This window comes from Geotrypetes seraphini, chromosome 1 (genome assembly GCF_902459505.1).
Source record: "Geotrypetes seraphini chromosome 1, aGeoSer1.1, whole genome shotgun sequence".
In the NCBI taxonomy this organism is placed as follows: Eukaryota; Metazoa; Chordata; class Amphibia; order Gymnophiona; family Dermophiidae; genus Geotrypetes; species Geotrypetes seraphini.
Window position 1 is genome coordinate 485,754,212 of NC_047084.1, and position 22,115 is coordinate 485,776,326.

Here is a 22,115-nt window from a genome sequence, read left to right on the forward strand (position 1 = left end):
GGTGGAAAGGAATAGAACAGACATTGAAAGAGGGTAGAGAGGAACAGACCCTGAAAGGAAATGTGGAAGGCAGAGTGGGGAGAAGATGCTGGAAGGGAAGAAGACAGATGCCAGACTATGGGGGAGCGGAGGGAAGAAAATGGGTGCTAGACGGTGACGGTGACGGGGCGGTGAATGGGATGGCAGTGGCGGTGACGGGGCGGTGAAAGGGATGGCGGTGACGGTGACGGGGCGGTGAAAGGAACGGCGGTGACGGGGCGGTGCAGAGGATGGTGGGCCGGGGATGGTGCAGTGACGGGGACAGATTTTTTCCCCGTGTCATTCTCTAGTGGTGGTGCTCCTTGGAAGATCAAGTATTTTCTCTTCATCAGCAGATGGTAGGTTGTGCTGGCTGTTACTCCTGGTCCTGGTCTAGCTATGTTGAGTCTAATGGCCACTCCCAAGTTATCCAGTCCATGGACCAGACCTGGTAGAGTGCAGAGCTTGGTTCTGCTACCCTCAGTTGCACTTCTGAGCATCCACTAGGTGAGGCTTCTGGCTTGGTCCTGCGGGATTCTATCCAAAGGGTGTGGGTCCCCATCTCCCTACCCCTTCTTGCCACTCACCCTGTTTGGATGTACTCAACTCCTAGGCAATGAAAGAAAAAAGACCTGTTGGCTTTTCCTGACTTAGCTTTAGTCCCTGCACAAGCAGATAAAGTTTATTTCAGTAACAAAAAAAAAAAGTGCATGCAAGAGAGCAGAAAGGCCGGCAGTGACGCTGGAGCCCCACCCTGAGTCAGGTCGAATGGCAAGACAGACCTACAAGTACTGGCTAGGTGGCTCAGCATGCCTGCTAGCAGATGCTACTTTGTCTGCAAGAACCAACAGATTAGCACATTTGCTGGCTTGGTTTTTCCCTCTTGTGATGGGCCATTTCTGACTTTGGAAACAGCTCCTTTGGGAGGCGGACTTCTCCCTGCTCTGAAGCATGGGGGGCCATGATCCTGATTTCTTCAGTGGAAATGGCAGCCATCTTGCTCCAACTTGTTTTTTCTCCTGCTGCTGCCTCTCAGCAACAGGATTCCTCTCAGCCCCTATTGAGGCTCAGGTTGAAGGGTAGGGAGTCTTTCCTTCTCTCCTACCCTGGATCCACCTGTAGGAGGGTCATGTTTGGGACTTTGAGGGTTTTTTGGCTTCCAAGCTCGGCCAAAATGGTCAAACTGGTCTCTTGGCCAGTAATGGGGCCCTCTAGGTGCCTAGATATCCCCAGCCTGTGCTTCCTTGGGGGGCCAGGTACTGCAAGAGGAATTAAGGGATCATGGACACTCTGTTCAGCTCTGGGGTGTCAGGGAGGATCTGGATGCCTTCTCGGACCCTCAGTCCCTCTCAGACTCAGAGGAACTCCCCCACAGGAGGAGGAGCTTTCCCATGTGATCTGACTCTTAATCATGAGGAACTCTTATCTTGTTGATGAGATCACAGAGATTCTTGGGTTGCTCAAATTTCCTGCTGCAGACACGTCTAAGGAGGACTCGCTCTTGGAGGGCCTTGTGGGTGAACAGAAGCATGTCCTGCTTCTTCATAAGGCTTTTACCCACATCATATTGGTGGAATGGGGGTCCTCAGAAGGAGCTCTCAGGGGGCTCTGGATTCTTAATTACCTTTCTTCTTTCTCCCCTGAAGAAGTAGAGAAGTTTTGGGGTACCCCAAAGTGGACAAAGCCGCTTCTGTCATGCTTATCCTTTCTCAGTGTTAACATCCAGTGTTAAAGCAGCTATCAGTAGTGGCTGTGTGGCATGTGCCATGCTACACTGGCTACCAGCAACTGATGGAATCCCCTAGGTTTTCTCACCTAGAGTCTGGTGCTCAGAAGATGATATCTTGGCTCTCACTTTTTATTAACATAAACATAACAAAAATCCATTTATATATCGCTACACCTCACAATTCTAAGCAGTTCACAAAAGAATTAAGAACTGTACCAACAGTAATTTATAAATTCATTTATAAAATTTATCAAATAAGTGAGTCTTCAGCATCTTTCTAAAAACCTGATAAGAACTGGAACCAGAAATCAGCTTACTAAAATTTTTATCCCAAAATTCTACTTGGTAGCCAAGGATTCTCTGGAAAAATCGCTTATAAATGTAGCCTTTTGCTGATGGAAACATAAATATAGTAAGTTTATGCAGTGATGGTTTTCTATCTGCGAATTTGAAATGATCGACGAAGTAGTTTGGGACAAGACCATGCAATATTATATAAAAAAAAACCAGCCCATTTTAAAAAGTATCCTCGCTTTGATTGGAAGCCAATGTAGTATTCGGTAGTACTTTGTCACATGATCAGACTTTTTCAGCTGCGTTAGGGGTTTTTTTTATTGTGGGTCGCTGCAGTAAAAGCTCTGACACTCATAGGAATTCTGTTGATCTCCTCTGGGATATACGCTCTCTTCCACTCTTCTTTAACTCCTATGCTCTTTCATAGAAACATAGAAACATGATGGCAGATAAAGGCCAAATGGCCCATCTAGTCTGCCCATCTGTAGGAACCATTATCTCTTTCTCTCTCTGAGAGATCCTACGTGCCTATCCCATACCTTATTGAATTCAGACACAGTCTCTGTCTTCACCACCTCTCTGGGAGACTGTTCCACGCATCTATCACCTTTCTGTAAAAAAGTATTTCCTTAGATTACTCAGGCGCCTATCGCCTCTTAACTTCATCCTATGCCCTCTCATTCCACTGCTTCCTTTCAATTGAAAGAGATTTAACTCATGCGCATTTATGCCACATAGGTATTTAAATCTCTCTATCATATCTCCCTTCTCCTGCCTTTCCTCTAAAAGTATACATATTTAGATCTTTAAGTCTGTCCCCATATACCTTATTACAAAGACCATGTACCATTTTAGTAGCCTTCCTCTGGACCAATTCCATCCTTTTTTATATCTTTTTGAAGATGTGGTCTCCAGAATTGTTCACAATATTCTAAATGAGGTCTCACCAGAGTCTTATACAGGGGTATCAATACCTCCTTTTTACTACTGACCATATCTCTCCCTAAGCAACCTAGAATCCTTCTAGCTTTCGCCGTCACCTTTTCAACCTGTTTGGCCACCTTTAGATCATCGAATACAATCACACCCAAGTCCCGCTCTTCTGTCTTGCACAAAAGGCTTTACTAAAATCTAAATACACCACATCTAGCGCATATCCTCTATCCAATTCTCTGGCCACTCAGTCAAAGAAATTGATCAGATTTGTCTCAAGACCAACTTCTAGTGAATCCATGTTGTCTCTGGTCCTATAATCCACCGGATTTCAGAAACTTCACCATTCTCTGTTTTAAAAGCATTACAATTAATTTGCTTACCATAGAAGCCAGACTTACTGGCCTGTAATTCCCTATGTCTTCCTTACTTCCACTTTTGTGTAGAGGGACCACATCTATCCTTCTGCAGTCCTCCGGTACCACTCCCGACTTAGAGAAGCATTGAAAAGGTCAGCCAGCGGAGCCACCAGAACTTCTGCTCCTTTGTAAATGTCTTCCAGAATTCAGAACCTGCAGCCCCACTCTCTTTCTAGGCTATACCATGGTCTCTAGTCTTTTTTCCTTTATCTTTCACACTCCTCACAGTCTATGCAGTCTCTCAATGATAATGGAAAGTCCCTTTTCTCCTCTCTAGCACTTCATTCACCTTACTCCATGTCACATCTCAGGATTAGGCAAGTAGGATGCATCCAGCACTTGAGTTCCACCTTATATCACAGACTTTCAGTGCTCACATTGCTTCTAGGTTCCAATCCTTTCCCCAAGCTAGATATTGAACAGGTTGCAGCTTTTCTCTCTTTACTTCTCCTTGTGGAAAGGGCACGATCTTGCCGATGATTCTTCTTTTCCTTAAGGCACCTTGCGCTGGTTTTCAGACTTCCAGCCCCTTCCCTCCTATTGACTTATGGGAACAGGCCCCACTCTTGGCCTTTCCTGTCTTTTCCCTTCTCCTGCCTAGCCGCTTGGGAAGAAGAGCAAGGTTCTGATGAGCCTCAGGGCAGGAGATCTACCAGTCTGTATTCTTCATTTTTCTCCTTACTTGACTGTGTCTATGGAAGGAAAACCAGAAGCTCCTCCCTATACTCCTGTTTTGCATTTTCCTCCAATTTGTGAAGATCTGCTGCTGTTCTGCAGAACAGATCACCCTTCATTACTTCGGCCCAGAATGTTTCCCCTTTACCTACCAGGAAGGCACATTATTGCATTCTGCTACATGCACAATCTAAAATGCCCCTAAGACTGATGTGGTCTTTCATCCTTTCATGACTGATGTGAGTATCATTTGCGATTTGTTAAAGCTAATTTAATCTCTGGGAAATGCAATAACAAAGGTTATGTAAGAAAACAAACTTAATTTCTTGCAAAGTTGATAATTAGCTAATAGCTGGTTCAAGTCTTAGCCTATGACAGCTTTCCTCACACAGAAGAAAGATATGTGGCAGATGAGTAATAATCTGCATTTAGCTGTTTTGGGTGTCTGTCACATACTTCTTCCTCTACAACTTCTTCCTCATTGTGTGAGATACATGCCTGTTGCAGGTTGGAATCAGCGATCAAGTATCTTGCTTGCCTTTTAAACTTACTTTTTATTTTTTTTAAGGCTTAGGGCTAGATTCATTAAGCCCACCGATCGTGTTTGCAATCGTGTACCAACACGATTTTCCTCCGACCTGATTCACTAACCTCTGTGCCGATCATCCTCTGATCCGATTCGTGCATGCAAATGAGGGGAAATGGCATGCAAAGTAGGAAGGCAGCGATTTACTAACCAAAATCAGGAACAGCGACAGGGCTGGCCGATCCAAAAACAAGCGACTGCTGAGGACCAGTCGCTTGTACAAAAGCCCTGCTCTCTACCTCGATTCTGTTTCTCTTTAGATTCTCCTGCTCTTGCTGCCCTGCTCTCTGCCCCAATTCTTCTGCTCTTGCCACCCTGCTCTCTGCCCCGACTCCGTGGTTTTAACCCGTGGTGCAGCCCTGTTTTCAACCCGTGGGTTAAAACCACAGGCTCGCAAAAGTTTCCAGCTCTATATTTAAAAAAACAAAAAAAGTTTCCAGCTCTTCCTTCACGGTGAGCTTGTGCAGACCATCTACAGGCAAAGAAGATGGTCTGCTCATGCATCAGGATTGCTCTCCAGCAATCGGTGGATTGCATCAGGATTGCTCTCATGCAGTCGGTGCCTCTGATTGCCCCATTTGCATGAGGACATGTTGAGAATTCATTGGCCTGCCACGGTTTGCACACAGATCAGACACGATTGAGCAGGTTAGTGAATCGGGGCCTTAGTGTTTCACTTCTAGGATGATTTTGGGAGGGTGGAGGGGGTTTGGGGGATTGGGAGGTGAGGGGGAGGGTTGTGCGGTTAGAGATGGACAGATATATGCCTGTTCATTTTGAATTTGGGATTCCTTCTTTATTCTTCTTCCTACTGTGTGGTATTCGTTGATTTGGGTACCTGGGCTATGGTGGGAGGGTGGAATGTTTGCTCGGTTGCTGTGGTTCTTTGGTTTTGTTGCTTTCCGAGTTTGTAGGAGGGGTAGGTGGGGGTGCTGCTAGATGTAGTTGTTAAGGCATCCAAAACTGATCTTTGTTAGTATATCTTCTGTTATTGCCAATGTTTGGTATACTCTAATGCAGGGGTGCCCACATTTTTTGGGTTTGCGAGCTACTTTTAAAATGACCAAGTCAAAATGATCTACCAACAATAAAATTTAGAAAAACCCACAAAGCACACTGTATGCAGAGAAAATGTTAATTATCATTTATATTCCAGGGTTTTTTCAAGAGGTCAAAGCAGATGACTTTATGCAATGTCACCTCAGTAACAACTATACAAAAAAAGACAATATACCCCTTCTCTTTTTACTAAACCGCGATAGTGGTTTTTAGTGCAGGGAGCTGCGCTGAATGCCCCATGCTGCTCTTGACGCTTATAGGCTCCCTGCGCTAAAAACCGCTATTGCGGCTTAGTAAAAGGGGCTAAAATATAGACAGCAGATATAAATTCTCAAAACGGATACATTTTGATCACTAAATTGAAAATAAAATCATTTTTCCTACCTTTGTTGTCTGGTGATTTCATGAGTCTCTGGTTGCACTTTCTTCTTCTGACTGTGCATCCAATATTTCTTCCCTTCTTTCAGTCTCCTGTGTGCTTCCTCTCCTCCAGACCTCATTCCCTCCCCAAACTTTTTCTTCTTCTCTCCCTGCCCTTTCTTTCTTTCTACCTGTCTTTCTTTCTGTCTCCCTGCCCCCCTTTCTTTCTTTTTGTCTCCATGCCCTCCCCTTTCTTTCTGTCTCCCTGCCTGCCCCCTTTCTTTCTTTGCCTTTTTCTCCTTGCCCTCCCCCAAGCCACCACTGCCGCAATCAGGGAACAGGCCCCCAAACTACCACTGCCAATTTTTTGGGCCAAAAATCCTGGTTTATATTTGCTTATATACAGTATACCAGTATTTAATCATGAAGAAATGGAACCTGTGCAGAGCTGCAGATTCAGTTCTGGCCACCTTGATCAGACTGGATGGACCTTTTTCTGCTGACATTTTACTGTGTTACAGAACAATGTAGAGTGAGGCTAAAGCCCAGAATGAACTAGGGTGTGTGGCATTACACAAAGATTGAAATTTTTAAAAATAAAGTAAAGTTTTGGAATCTCTCTTGGCACACTGTGAATCTCTTCAGGGCATACCTCTGTGCCGTGGCACATAGTTTGAAATACACTGCTGTATAGTGATTCTACATCCATTGTGACTAGCAGCGCATTAGGTAGATATTGGCTTTTTCTCGCATTACAAAACATAATTTTTATTGCTCTGACACCTTCATATCACCCTTCATCTCATCTCCCTGTCTCACATCCTCCCCTTCTCTCCCCCTTCTTGTAAGACTGGCATTTGAATACTTTGATGTTTTACTCTTTTATATATGTCTTCATTTGCTTATCTTTGATCTGAGGAAGGAGGATTACTTTCGAAAGCTAATCTAACCATTCTCTAGTTAGTCCAATAAAAAAGGTATCACTTGGATTCTTTTTGTTTTGTTTTATTTCTTTTTATTTCTACATATTATCTTTAAGAGTGGACTAACAAAGCTGCCACATCATTTCTCTCGAAATAGAAAATGAAATTATTTTCTACCTTTGTTATCTGGTCATTTTATTTTTCTAATTGTGTTGGTCTGAGCTATGGTTTCTGCTTTCCTCCATCTTTTCTTAATTCTTGTCATTTTTCTCTCACCTCCTTTTCATTTCTACCTCTGTCCAGATTTAGTTCTTGCTCATAATCCAACCTTCAATTTCCTTCTTTTTACTGCAATCTGTCGAGAGCTTTCCTTCTCTTTCCCTCACCCTGGTTCTCCTTTTTCCATTCCTCTTATTCTCCAGTTTTTCATTAACTTTGTCCTTGTTCCCCTCCTGTCATCTAGTGTCTCTCCCCTCCCCTCTTCTCCTTCCATGTCTATCCTTGCATATGTGCTCCCCTGGCCACTGCTGCTATTTCTCCAGACTTTCAGTGGTAACAGCAAAGCAATCTGAAGCAGTCTTGGGGCCACAGTCTTCATGCACACTTGGTCAGCTCTGTCTGTCCCCTGCCATGGAACAGGAAGTTGACTTTAGAGAGGGCAGAGGACAGGCAGAACTGACCATGACTACTTCAGGTTGTTTTGCTGCTGCTGGTCTGGAGAATCAGCAGCAGGAGGGAGGTGAGGAAGGTCTCCCACATAGCCATTGAAGTCTGGCATATCCCTTGGGGTACATGTACCATGTTTTGAGAACCTTTGCCCTAGATTACCTGAAGGAGTTAGCTGAGTGAGAAACTTTCCCTTTATAAAGTTAATTTTCCTGAAGGTTTGAACACTTAACTTGAAAGGAACCATCTATGCCTATTTTATGAGGTCGAATTTGTTTTTGGTTTTGTGTTCTTTATCTTTTGGGCTTTTATTGCTTGTCTCTCTTGTTTCTTTTCACCATGCCTCCTATGCAAAAACAGGTAGTTGCTTGGGTTTACAGCAGGTAGCATCAGAACATTTACCAGGAGATTAACCAGATTCCATGGACTATCCAACATTAACCAGATTCCGTGGCCTATCCAAAATTAACCAAATTCTATGGCCTACCCAAGATCCACAAACCAGACATTCTACTAAAGTCCAATGCAAGTACAATTAACTCCCCAACCCACTCCCTATTATACTGTCTGGCCTGGAAATTAAGAACTCTAACAGACAACATAGCCTTAAATACAAGAAATTCTACCCATGTCATACAGATCATTAGTTGCCTGTGGTTAAGCAACATGGACATCCTGGCTAGTTTTTATGGGGTCCCCCCTCTTTACTAAAGTCCCAGTGGATGAAGCAACCATTTTGCCTCTCTGGTTTTCACTGGACATTACAAATGGGCACAAGACTTCTGATTTAAAAAAGGCTGATTAGTAATGTAATCAAATGGACAAACAGTTGGCAAATTGATTTTATTCTCCTGAACTTTTCTGTTCATTATTTGTAAATTATTGTAAGGATTAAGATACCATGTAAATGTTGAATAAATAAAATGAGATTTAATATGAACAACATTATTTGATAACATAGAAATGAGTCTGTACAGTTTCTCTTCATTGTAAACCGCCTAGAAGACGCAAGATTGTCGGCGGTATATAAGAATAAAGTTGTTATTATTATTATTATTATTTATACTGTTGAAGGGAGAAAGCTAGAAACATGGACTACTGATGGGATGGGCTAACCTAGTGGCGTTCTGTTTAAAGATATTCTTTCAGTACTGGGAGCACTACTGTAGCAGTGGGCAAACCCCCCCCCCCATCCCTGGTGGTAGCCAACATATTCTTGGAGTCTCTCGAATGCACCCTACTGGACAGTGCTAAACTCAAACCAATACTCTGGATCCACTCTATAGATTACACGTTTGTCATTTGGCCCCACGGAGGGGAAACACCTCTGTGATTTTCTGAACCATTTGCATAGCAGCTACTCCAAATAAAATTCACTTTGGAGACTGAGGTAGACGGATGTCTTCCCTTTCTAAATGTAATGGTCAAAAAGTGAATAGATGGAAATCTGGGTCAAAAAAACCCACCCATATAAAATGTTATCTACATCCTAAATTCCGCCAACATCAGGCCACAAAAAAGGTATACTGCATATACTAGTGAACAGAACACTAAGGGCCTGTTTTACAAAGCCGTGCTAGCGGCTGCTGCGTGGTAACGGCCCCGAAGCCCATAGAGATTTAAAGGGCTTCGGGGCTGTTGCCACGCGGTTTTGTAAAACAGGCCCTAAGAGTTTGCAACCCAAATGATCGTCAGAAAGTAAAAGATAACCTCCAAGACACATTGTTAGTTAACAGCTACAGCAGAAGGGTTACTTCTCAAGCTGTAAAAATTTTGGATAACCCAATCTATGCAATCATTAGATGATGACCTTGTGACGGAACAAAAACCCGTAATGCTCATCTACATATAAGGAGTGATGGATTGCATAGGTAAACTGCTAAAGAATAAAGTAAGGACAGCATACAGCACACCACAGAAGCTGACATCCATACTCGCACATACCTCCGTGCCAAAATCCTTGGAGTTTACGAAATCCCATGCAGTTGTGGTCAGTCAAACATTGGTGAAACTGGCTGCACTGTAGAGGAAAGACTTGAAGAGCATATGAGATGCCACAAAATCAGTAACATGGAACATTGGGCTGTAGCTCTCCATGCTAAATCGAATGATTCTTCTCCACCAATGATCTTCTTTCTTAGGTCCTCAAATCTAATTATTTGACCAAAGAGGTGATAGCAAGGTAACCAAGTAACCCCAGTGGAGACAAAAGGCTCATCTTAAAGAAAGCATGGCAAGTGTTCATTCAAAAGAAATTTAGTGCAAACAAAGACTGTCACCAAGAACATTTTCCCCACCTCCCAGAGTTTCAGAATGAGACCTACAGAATAGAGTGAAGCTTAAAAGAACAGAAAAAAAAAAAATATGCTAATTTTCAAAGGTCTTACTCCTAGAGCTGTTCCACCTTAGCTAAAAATATTTACCAATTTTTTTAATACCTTTTATTTTAATATCTAGAGGTAGCTGAAAGTTAACAGAAATAGCAAATTCATTAACAAAAAGTGTTTTATGAATCAGTTCCGTATTAATTATGCAACATATTTGCAAGATATTCAGACAAACATTTTGCTAAGTGCAAGTCTATAAATTCTATGAAGGGTTTAAACCTAAAAAGCTTTTATGAGTAATTTTTATGAATAATTTTGGAATTCTCTACCTGTCCAGTTAAGGCTGCATGGAAATTGTTTAAACTTTTGAAAAAGGTTAAAAGCGTATCTGTTTTGCAAAGCTGGTCTATCTAATGGTGTGGACATTATTTAGATCTTTGAAAGGGTCATCATAGCATATTTCCTTTGTAACGCTGGCTTACCTAATGATTACAGTGTTTAGATTTCCTTTATTACTATGATGGATGTTCCTAGACATTTGGTACTAGTATGAGAAGGTTGCACTGGTTGCCAATGGAGGTGCGAATAATGTTCAAGTTTGCCAAGCTGGCAAATGGAACAAATATCTAACCACACTCATTTCTAACACACCCTCCTACCAAGCCTTCAAGAAATCAATCAAAATCTATCACTTTGACAAATTTCTCTGACTCCTCCCTGCCTTGTTCTCTGATATAATTATTGCATATCCGACTACTCTACCAATGTAATTGACAATATTCTCTGTAACATCGCTGTCTGTGTACAGTCTCTTCCTCTGTAAACTGCTCTGAACTGCTGCTGGTATTGCGGTATACAAAAATAAAGTTATTATTATTAATAATAAACTTCCTAAGTTTTATTTTCCCTCTGTCTATTTTTGTGTAATATGTTGTTCCCTCATTTTCCACATTCTGCAACTCATTGATTGTCCAGCTTCTATTCCCTGGGTTGCATACATGAGATCCATATTTCTTACTTAAGTTTCTTATTTTCCTTTTATCTATTTCTTGTAATAAGTTGTATCCTTACTCCTTGCATCCTGTAATTCGCTGATTGTCCAGCCCTCTTCGATGTGAACCGCTTAGAAGTCATCTGACTATGGCGATAAAGAAGAATAAAGTTATTATTATTATCTTACATTGTGTTCCACTTAGAGCTGATAAGGTATTGGCAGAATATAAGTCTGGAATGTAATGGAAAATACTCCTTTTTTATTGATCAGTGGAAATAACAGAATTCTATACCTAGTGAAATACAATTTAGTACTTATCTATTATTTTGCAAATAATTGAAGACATATTTATTTGATAATTATCTTTTATAATCGGGATTCTTATGTTTTTTTATGTAATGGAATTTTCCCCAATCCTAAACTGATTACTCAGAACCCTGTTTTGGGGATAAAGTGGATTATTAAAATGTTAAAGTAATGCATCAGTGCTGTAGAAAAGCAACATAATTAACGTGGTCCTGCCATTGTCAATTTCTTGCTATCTGGACAAACCTACTGCTGCTGCTCAGTAATTTACAATAAGAACAGAAGTTGTGACTCATCTTTTTGTCATGAGGCCACTGTATTCTTGAATGAGAGCAATGCCATATTCAGCATGATAAGAGGGGCATTCAATAATTTATCTACCTCAATAGGAAAGAAAAGTTTTCAAAAAATCTTTGTTTTATTTTTCAATAGAGTCCCTTAATAGCTCCATACACTTCATCCATTTTTCCTGCAATGACTTTAACCCCTTTGAAAAGAATTCTTTTGTTTGATCTTAAAACCAGGACATCACAGTTTCCTTGACGTCTTCACTTGAAAACTGCTGTCCATGGAGAGATTTCTTCCAAACTCAGAACAGGAAATAATCTGAAAGAACCAGGTGAGGATTTTAGAGTGGATGGTTCAGCTGCTGAAACCCACATTCATGGATGGCAGCCTGTGATTGTCATGAAGAAGCAGCATACCTGCTGTGAGTTTTCCTCGTCTTTTTTCCTTGATTGACTCCTGCAAAGTGATCATTGTGTTGGCATAACTCTCCCGGTTATGGTTGACTTGTGTGGCAAAAACTCCAGAAGCAAAAAAAGTCCTTCATCATCCCAGAAGACAGTTGCCATGACTTGACCTGCAGATTTTTCTGAATTGAATGATTTTGGGGTCGGGGATGACTTGTGCTTCCATTGCATTGACTCCATTTTGGACTCGGGATCTCTGTGATAGGCCCAAGTCTCTTCTCCAGTCACCAAATGATGAAAAAAAATTCACCTGGTCTTCATGGAGTATCTCCAAGTTCTCCTGACTGCACTGGATCCTCGTGGCCTTCTGACATGGCATCAGCATTCTCGGGACCCATCTTGCACTAACCTTGGACATGTTTAACTTTTTCATAAATTATTTTCCAAACTGTACCTGACAAAATTAAATCCTCAACTTTCTTGCACATTTCTGTGGAAGTTGCTTCTATAGGCCGTCCAGTGTGAGGGTCATCTTCAGTGGACTCTCTACCCCACTTAAACTGCTTCCCAAAATTTATTGACAGTTCCCTCGCAGAAAATAATCAATACACTCCTTAACACATCGTTCTCTGTAACAGCTCCTCTTATATGGAACTCGCTTCCTGCCTTTTTAAGGGAGGAAAAAAACACTGACAAATTCAAGGGATCTCTAAAGTGCTTCCATCTCTAAAGTCCTTTCTTTTTAAAGATGCTTTTGAATTCTAACTTGGACATTCTTCTGCCATATTAAATCATCAACTCTCTTTCCTTGTAAAGGTTTTCCCCTCACCGCTCGTGTTATCTTTATTTATCTCTTTACTTTTAAATTGTAGTTCTTCCTTCCCCTCATGTTCCAGTTTGTGATTGATGTCTGTCTTTTGTCATGTTTTTATATGATTACTTGTTTTCCCCTCTTTTTTATTGTAAATCACTTAGAATTCTATGTAAAGCGATCAAACAAATTTTAATAAACTTGAAACTTCTTCCAAAACTTTACTTTGTAGGATGATGGGGCAGACTCACCATAAACTGCAGTCGTATATTCATAGATCTCCTTTGGCTTTTTCCTTTCTTTTGTGAGAAATTTTTATCACTGAATGGTGCTCCAAATTTAGTAGTTTCTTACCTGATTTGCATGAGGACTCTCCTGACATTCTGTCTCTTATGGTTTATTAAACTTGTTATACCGCTCGTTCATTTTACTGGTCCAAGCGGTTTACAAAATATAATAAAAATAAAATGAAAGTAAAACAAATATAAAAAAGAACTCCAGTATTAGATAGTATAGACCTAATCCATATAAACAGCGGGCATACTAAGGAACATTCACTCTTACAAAAAACATTCACTCCTAAATAAAATCATGTAACTACTATTAAGCTTTAAATTTTCCCAAGACTGCTAACTGAAGATCTAGAACAGGGCTGCCCAAGTCCGGTCCTCGAGATCTGGCAGGCCAGGTTTTCAGGATATCCACAATGAATATGCATGAGAGAGATTTGCCTGCACTGCCTTCTTGGTATGCAAATCTCTCTCTCATGCATATTCATTGTGGATATCCTGAAAACCTGGCCTGCCAGTAGATCTTGAGGACCGGACTTGGTCAGCCCTGATCTAGAACATTCAGAAGATATGAGTAATATCAGATTGACTTAAATCTGGTCTGAATGCTTCTTTAAAAAATACTGTTTTTAACATAATTTTGAAAAATTTAAAATTTGCCTCTAGTCTCAAGATCTCTTAGCATACGATTCCATAAATTTAGAGCTGCAAAATAGAATGCTTTATTTCAAGTAGACTCCCATCTAGCTCTATGAACAGATGTAAGAACATAAGAAGAACATAAGAAGTTGCCTCCACTGGGTCAGACCAGAGGTCCATCGTGCCCAGTGGTCCGCTCCCGCGGCGGCCCATCAGGTCCATGACCTGTGAAGTGGTTTCTGTCTAATCTTATAACCTACCTCTACTTCTATCTGTACCCCTCAATCCCCTTTTCTTTTAGGAACCTATCTAGACCCTCCTTGAACCCCTGTAGCGTGCTCTGGCCTATTACAGCCTCCGGGAGTGCGTTCCATGTGTCCACCACCCTCTGAGTGAAAAAGAACCTCCTAGCATTTGTTCTAAACCTGTCCTTTTTCAATTTCTCCGAGTGCCCCCTTGTGCTTGTGGCTCCCCACAGCCTGAAGAATTTGTCCCTGTCTACCTTCTCTATACCCTTCATGATTTTGAAGGTTTCTATCATGTCTCCCCTAAGTCTCCGCTTTTCCAGGGAGAATAGCCCCAGCATTTCCAATCTGTCAGCATATGAGAAGTTTTCCATACCCTTTATTAACTTTGTCGCTCTTCTCTGGACTCCCTCAAGTACCGCCATGTCCTTTTTGAGGTACGGCGACCAGTACTGGACACAGTACTCCAGATGTGGGCGCACCATCGCCCGATATAGCGGCAAAATGACTTCCTTCGTCCTGGTCGTGATACCCTTTTTGATGATACCCAACATTCTGTTCGCTTTCTTTGAGGCTGTCGCACACTGTGCTGATGCTTTCAATGTTGTGTCCACCATCACCCTCAGTCTCTTTCAAGTTTGCTCACCCCCAGCAACGATCCCCCCATTTTATAGTTGAACATCGGGTTCTTTTTCCCTACAAGCATGACTTTGCATTTCTCAGTGTTAAAACTCATTTGCCATTTTCTTGCCCAGTCTTCCAATCTCGTTAAGTCCCTTTGCAGGTTTTCACAGTCTTCTTTGGTTCTAACCCTGCTGTAGAGTTTGGTGTCGTCCGCAAATTTAATGACCTCACAGTTCGTTCCTGTCTCCAAGTCGTTAATAAATATATTGAACAGGAGCGGTCCCAGCACCGACCCCTGTGGGACTCCACTCGTGACCCATTGCCATTCTGAGTAATGGCCCTTTACTCCAACCCTTTGTTTCCTGCCTGCCAGCCAGTGTTTGATCTATCGGTGGATATCCCCTTGCACCCCGTGGTTCCGCAGCTTCTTAAGCAGCCGTTCGTGGGGTACCTTGTCGAAGGCTTTTTGGAAGTCAAGGTAAATGATGTCAATGGATTCCCCTTTATCCATCTGTCTGTTTATTCCCTCAAAGAAGTACAGCAAGTTCATGAGGCATGACCTTCCCTTGCAGAAGCCGTGCTGGCTTGCCTTCTATGTGGCCGCAGATGGTGTCCTTAATCAGTGCTTCCATCATCTTTCCCGGAACCGAGGTCAAACTCACCGGCCTGTAGTTTCCCGGGTCACCCCTTGATCCTTTCTTGAAGATGGGTGTGACATTTGCTATTTTCCAGTCCTCTGGGATCTCCCCTGTTTCTAAGGAAAGGTTACATATTTTGCGAAAAGTTTCTGCTATTTCGTTTCTCAGCTCTTTTAGTACTCTTGGGTGGATGCCGTCCGGACCTGGTGATTTGTCACTCTTTAGTCTGTCTATCTGATGGAGGACTTCCTCCCGGCTTACTTCTAGTTTGACCAGTTTCCCATCCTGGTCTCCATGTAAGATCTCCTCAGGTTCTGGAATATTGAATGTAATGTAATGTAATTTATTTCTTATATACCGCTACATCCGTTAGGTTCTAAGCGGTTTGAAGAAAATATACATTAAGATTATAAATGAGAAGTAAGAAGGTACTTAAAAAATTCCCTTACTGTCCCGAAGGCTCACAATCTAACTAAAGTACCTGGAAATTAATAAAGAAGAGAAAATAAAGATGGTTGAAAAAAGAAAAATTCTATGTGAATTTATAGGATGGAAATTAAACTGACAGTGAAGAACTATATGAAAAATACATATGGAATTCAGTTAGAGAGGGTAGGTTACAATCTATTTATGGTATTTGTTTAATTGGAAGGTGTTAAGGTGGGTAATTTGGGGGAAGGTTATCTGAAGGTAGGTGAATCTTCTGGAGGTAAAAGAGGAGGGGTTAAGATATTTGGATGAATTTTTTGAAAAGCAGGGTTTTGATTTCTTTTCTGAATGTTTTGAAGTTGTCTGATATTGTCATAAGATTGGAGATGGAATGGTTGATTTTTGCTGCTTGTGTTGCTAGAAGGTTGTCAAACATTTTCTTGCGTTGTGTGCCTTTGAGTGGGGGGAAGGCGAAAGGGTTCGAGGTTCTTCTGTGTCTTGAGGTGGAGATTTGGTTTAAGCGGTTATTTAGATAGGAGGGGGAAGAGCCGTGTAATGCTTTGAATATCAGGCAGTAGAATTTGAATTGGATTCGTGCTTGTATGGGTAGCCAGTGAGAGTCTAAGATGTGTCCTCTCTTGTGAAGACTGACAAGAAGAACTTGTTTAATCTTTCAGCTATCTCTGTTTCTTCCTTTACCACTCCCTTCCTGTCTCCATCATCCAATGGTCCCACTTCCTCCCTGGCCGGTTTACTTGAAGAATGGTTTGAAGTTTCCTGCTTTCTCTGCTAGTCTCTCCTCATATTCTCTTTTTGCTTACCTTACCACTCGGTGACATTCCTTTTGGTGCCTTTTGTGTTCATCTTGTTTGTCCTTGGTTTGGTCCTTTTTCCATTTTCTGAACGATGCTTTCTTGTCACTTATCACCTTTCTTACTGCATTTGTTATCCACACCGGGTTTTTTGTTCGATTTTTCTTGCACCCTTTCCTAAACCTGGGGACGTACAGGTTCTGTGCTTCGTGTACCGTGCCCTTGAGCAGGGACCAGGCTTTTTCTACGGTCTCCATCTTCCATGAGCTGTTGCTGAGTTTCTTTCCTACCATTTTCCTCATGGCCTCGTAGTTCCCTTTTCTGTAATTGAGTGCTGTCGTTGTGGTTTTCTTCACTTTTGGTGTTCCTATTTCTAGCTTGCAATGGATCATGTTGTGATCGCTGTTTCCTAATGGCTCTAGTACTACCACCTCCTTTACGGGTCCCCCTAGCCCGTTGAGGATTAGGTCAAGAGTGGCTTCTCCTCTTGTTGGTTCCATGACCAGCTGTTCCATGAAGCAGTCCCTTATAGCTTCCAGGAATTTTGTTTCCCTTGTGGAATTTGAGTGTCCAATACTCCAGTCTATGCCAGGGTAGTTGAAGTCCCCCATCACCACCACACTTCCGCTTTTGCATACCTGCCTTAATTCAGTCTCCAGGTCCTGGTTGTTTGCTTCCGGTTGTCCTGGTGGGCGATAGTACAGTCCCAATTTTATGTCAGCTTCATTACCTCCTGGTAGCTTAACCCATAGTGATTCCAAGTTGTCCACCCCTATTGCTGTTTCCATCCTGGTTGAGGGAATGGAGTCCTTTATGTATAGCGCTATTCCTCCACCCTTCTTTTGTGTCCTGTCTCTCCTGTAGAGTTTGTACCCTGGTAAGACCACATCCCATTTGTTGTCCTCGGACCACCATGTTTCAGTGACTCCAATTATGTCTATGTCCTTTTTACTGACTATGACTTCTAGCTCCTCCATTTTGGCTCTTAGGCTCCTAGCATTTGTATATAGGCAATTTAAGTCCCGGTTGTTTACCTTCCTTGTTGGTTTTCCTCGTGGTTTGGTGTTCCTGCCTACTCCCTCATGGGCTGCCAGTCCCCGGGCCTCGCTTTGTTTATCCTTCTCCTGTGGTGTGTCTGTTTTGTCCTCATCTCCCTCCTGTGGTGTGTCTATCTCGTCCTCAGCCTGCTTCCCCTTTTTTGGATGTCCTTCCGGCTGTTTCCTCCATTTCTTGCTCTTTGGTTTCGTCAGTTCCCTAGGCCCCTGCTTTGCGTCCTTGGGCTTTTTGTCAAAAATTGTCCACTCAGTCTCGAACCCTCTATCGCCTTTTCCTGGTCCAGTATCCTTGTTTGATACTCTAGTCCAGTGTGTCGATGTCAGATCGACTATCGGCTTTCCCCTTTTCCTCAGTTTAAAGCCATGTCTATGTTGTTCTGGATGTTGTGTGTCAGTCCCCTCGTCCCATCGGCGCTCAGGTGCAGTCCGTCCCTCCTGTAGAGCTTGTTCTTTCCCAGAAAAGTTGTCCAGTTCCGTACAAAGTGAAAACCTTCCTCTTCGCACCACCTCTTCAGCCAACCGTTAATTGCTTGCAGCTCGGTCTGCCTCCTTGCATCCGCCCTCGGTACTGGCAGGATCTCTGAGAAGGCTATCTTCCTTGTCCTCAGCTTCAGTTTCCTCCCCAGTATCTTGAACTGCTCGGTCAGTGTTGTCCTGTTGTAGTTCCTTCTGCAGACGTCGTTGGTTCCAACGTGGATTATCACTGCTGTGTCCTCTGTCTCAGCTCCTTCCAGGATTCTCTCGATTCTATCTGTGATGTCCTCGCCCCTGGGAGACATGTCACTAGTCGGTCATCTCTGCCTCCTGCTATGTGACTGTCCACCTCTCTCAGGATTGAGTCTCCCACTACGATTGTGGATTTCCCCTTTCTCAGCTTCCTCTTGGGTCTCAGGTCTATATCAGTGACTCGATCCGCCAATCCTTCCTCCGGATTCTGCTGGGACTCCGCCTCCTCTGTCTGCTCAGTTCCTCCGCAAGGTCCTGTTGAAATCCGTACTTCCCTTCTGAATAGATCTCAAAGTTCTTGATGGCGAATAAGGAATCAAATATGAATGTAGATAAGCAAGCTGTAGAGAGTAAAAAAACTTTATGCGCAAGAAATAAAGCTTTAAATTGGATTCTATAACGAATGGTTAGCCAATGATATTGCAAATAAAGGGGTGTTACCCTATCAATTTTTTTTTAAGCCTAAAACATTTATTGCAGTATTCTGTAGGTTTTGTAATCTTTTCAGATTCCTATTTGAGGTCCCTAGGTATACAATATTGAAATAATCCAATTTTGAAATTATTAAAGCATGGAAATTATTAAAGCATTAAAGCCCTTAGGCCCGGATTCTGTATAGAACGCCAGTTCGGGCGTCCTGTACAGAATTGGGTCTACACCCACCCAAAGTTAACCTGATTCTGTAACCGACGTCCATGACGCTGGTTTCAGAATCGGGTTTAACATGCCCATCCCCCCTCTCCGGACACCCCCCCCCAACGGGCCCCCCCACAAATCGCCAGTAGGAGGGTGCCCAACTCCTCCTGATGGACCCCCCAACATCTCCCCTAAGATCGTCAGCAGGAAGGTGCTCAACTCTTCCTGCCGCAGAATCCACCCCCCGACAATCGCTGGCAGGAGGTGCTCAGCCCTTCCTGCCGATAGAACCCAACCCCTTTTTGCTCCTTAAGACGCACCCTAATTTCTACCCCCTTTTTGGGGGTGAAAAATGTGGGTTTTATGGAGCAAAAAATACGGTATGTCTTCCTATTCCACACTATTCAGTATTTTATAGACCTCTATCATTTCTCCTCTCAGTCATCTCTTCTCCAAGCTGAAGAGCCCTTGTCTCTTTAACCTTTCCTTAGAGGGAATTTGTCCCATTTCCTTTATCATTTCTGTTGCCCTTCTCTAATTTTGTTATATCTTTTTTGAGATGCAGTGATCATAATTGCGCACAGTATTTGAGGTACGGTCACACCATGGAGTGATACAAAGACAACATTATAATCTCGGTTTTGTTCTGCTAAAATTCAAATTTGTGACCAATGGACTTTCCTGCCCAAATATCCCATCTTCCTGAGAAAACCACCTGTCTCAAATCACAACCAATTGGGTTTGAGAATTTCCCTATATAAAAACAAACTAGTGCAGATCTCACAGCATACTCTTAAGAAAGCAACAACAGTTCTACTTGGATGTGTTAAGACTCGAACAGCCACAACAATCAAGATGGAAGAAGCATTTATTCATTCATTCATTTAGCCCATCCTCCCAAAAGAGCCCAGAACGGCTTACAGGAGAACATACATGGTATAGTCAAGGCAAATATGGACAAGACATATTTGGGAGGTAGTGGTACAGTAATCGAGTTATCTGAGATTCACTGAGTAATTATACATGCTATAGTAGATATAAACAACCAAAATACACTAAGGCCCTGATTCTACAAAGTGTGTCTTGATTTTAGGCAGCTGTAGGCGTCCTACAGCTGTCTAATCAGCCAATCGGGATGCACATTTAAAAAAAAAATGCTCCCCAGGCAGGCCGCCTATATTGAAGGCGCCTCCGGGAGCCTAGGGAGGCCCGCAAGATGCCTAAGCTCGCCTAAGGGCCTTAGGCGAACCTAGGCGGCCCTACGCGTCTCCCTAGTAGAGGAAGAGACGCTTAAAATGTAGGCCAGCAAAATGCTGGTCTACATTGTAAGTAGACACGGCCGCTATACTGATCGCGGCAAGGGATCTCCCTGCTGCAGTCCCATCACCGGCAGGAGGATGCCCAACTCCTCTTGCCGGAACCCCGGACCCGAACCCCAGACCCCCCCCCCCCCCCCAAACTGGTAATCACCGACAGGTGCCTAGCCTGGGCCAATCAGGCCTTAGGATTAGTGGGGATGGGCAGACCCGCTATGCCTAAGGCCTGATTGGTCCAAGCTTCTAGAGCCTGGGCCAATCAGGCCTTAGATTTAGCGGGGATGGGCCGGGAAGGGGCGGGCCCGTCTCATTTCCACGAAGCGGGCCTGTCGGCTGGACGGCAGCAAGACCCGTCCAGCCGACCAACATTTAAAGGTTAGTTGGGTGAGGGAGATTAGTTGAGGGGGGATCGTCGGGCTTTCCGGCAGGAGGAGTTGGGCATCCTCCTGTCGGCGATTACCAGTTTGGGGGGGAGAGGGGGTTCAGGGTTCCGACAGGAGGAGTTGGGCATCCTCCTGTTGGCGATTACTAGTTTGGGGGGGGGGTTCAGGGTTCCGACAGGAGGAGTTGGGCATCCTGCTGCTGGTGATGGGGCAGGCGGCCGCGGCCGCTATACTTATTGCAGCAGGGAGAGATCCCTTGCAGCGATAAGTATAGCGACTGTGTCTAATTTAACCTGATTCTCTAACCAGCGTCTGTACCATGGACGCCAGTTACAGAATCGGGGTTTAGTGTAGGACCGATTCTGTATAGGACACCTCTCCTGGGCGTCCTATACAGAATCAGGGCCTAATCGTCTATATGTGATTTTGTAAGGAACTTAGCACTGTGGCCTAGTTGAAGTGTATCTGAGATCATTTAGGCTTGGTAGTAAGAGGTGTTTTGCTCAGATGACCTTTTGGTCACATTTTTAATCATTCATATGAGTTGGGGATTATCTGCCCTGGACTATTTATGCTTTTAATCAGATGATTGATTGGGGTAGTGATTTGATACATTTTGGTTGTCCTCATTTTTGTTATACTGTAAGCATTGTGCAGGCAAATTATTGTTGCTTTAAAACTGCATCACTAATTACAAAATTAACCTTTTCTGCTGGTACCTGAGTACTAACAGGAATGGTGACATTAAAATTTTTTTTTTAAATTGTGGCAGTATACATTGGCCCCCAAAATCCAGCCCCAACTTAAATATAGCTTTGACGTCCAGTACACCCCACCCTCCACTGACCCCCAACTGTTAAAAAACAAACAACTCCCCCCTAAAATCATTTTTCCCTAGCATCTAATGCAAACTCCCCCCCCTCAACTTTTCCCAGTTCATACATTAAAGGAGGCAAGAGCAATTCCTACTCACATTTGCCTCTGACACTGCCGTCTTGAAAAATGGTGGTTCACAGCCCCACATGATGCATCTGGGGATATATTTGGCAGGGTCAATCTGCCAAGTAAGAGAAATTTTCTCTTTATTTGATAGTTTCTGCCCAACTATCAAAATTCTCAGAGGCACCTACTACTAGGTAACTCCGTTCAAATATATTTATTTTTAAAAAATGTGTATACCGCCTATAATCTAAGCGGATTCCATAAAATAAACATGCGTAATTATAAATTCAGAACATAAAATTGACAGTCTTCTAGTCATGCCTAAGGGCTCCTTTTACTAAGCTGTGTTAGCGTTTTTAGCGCACACAGCATTTTAGCGTGTGCTAAACCCACGCTACGTGGCTAGAACTAACCCCAGCTCAATGCATCTAGCGCGCAGCAATTTAGCACGCGCTATTCCGCGTGTTAATGCCCTAACGCGGCTTAGTAAAAGGAGCCCTAAAATTACAAACTCCTCTTACCATGCTCTCTCACCCACTGCACCCACAACTCAGCCCTGGATTATTCCCTATGCTGTCTTCGGAGTAG

At 43.1% G+C, this 22,115-nt stretch overlaps 1 protein-coding gene across 6 annotated transcripts in view; it reads left to right on the forward strand.

Moving 5' to 3' along the window:
• Positions 1-22,115, forward strand: part of PTBP3 (polypyrimidine tract binding protein 3) — a 255,937-nt gene that overhangs the window by 59,929 nt on the left and 173,893 nt on the right. The window lies entirely within an intron of this gene.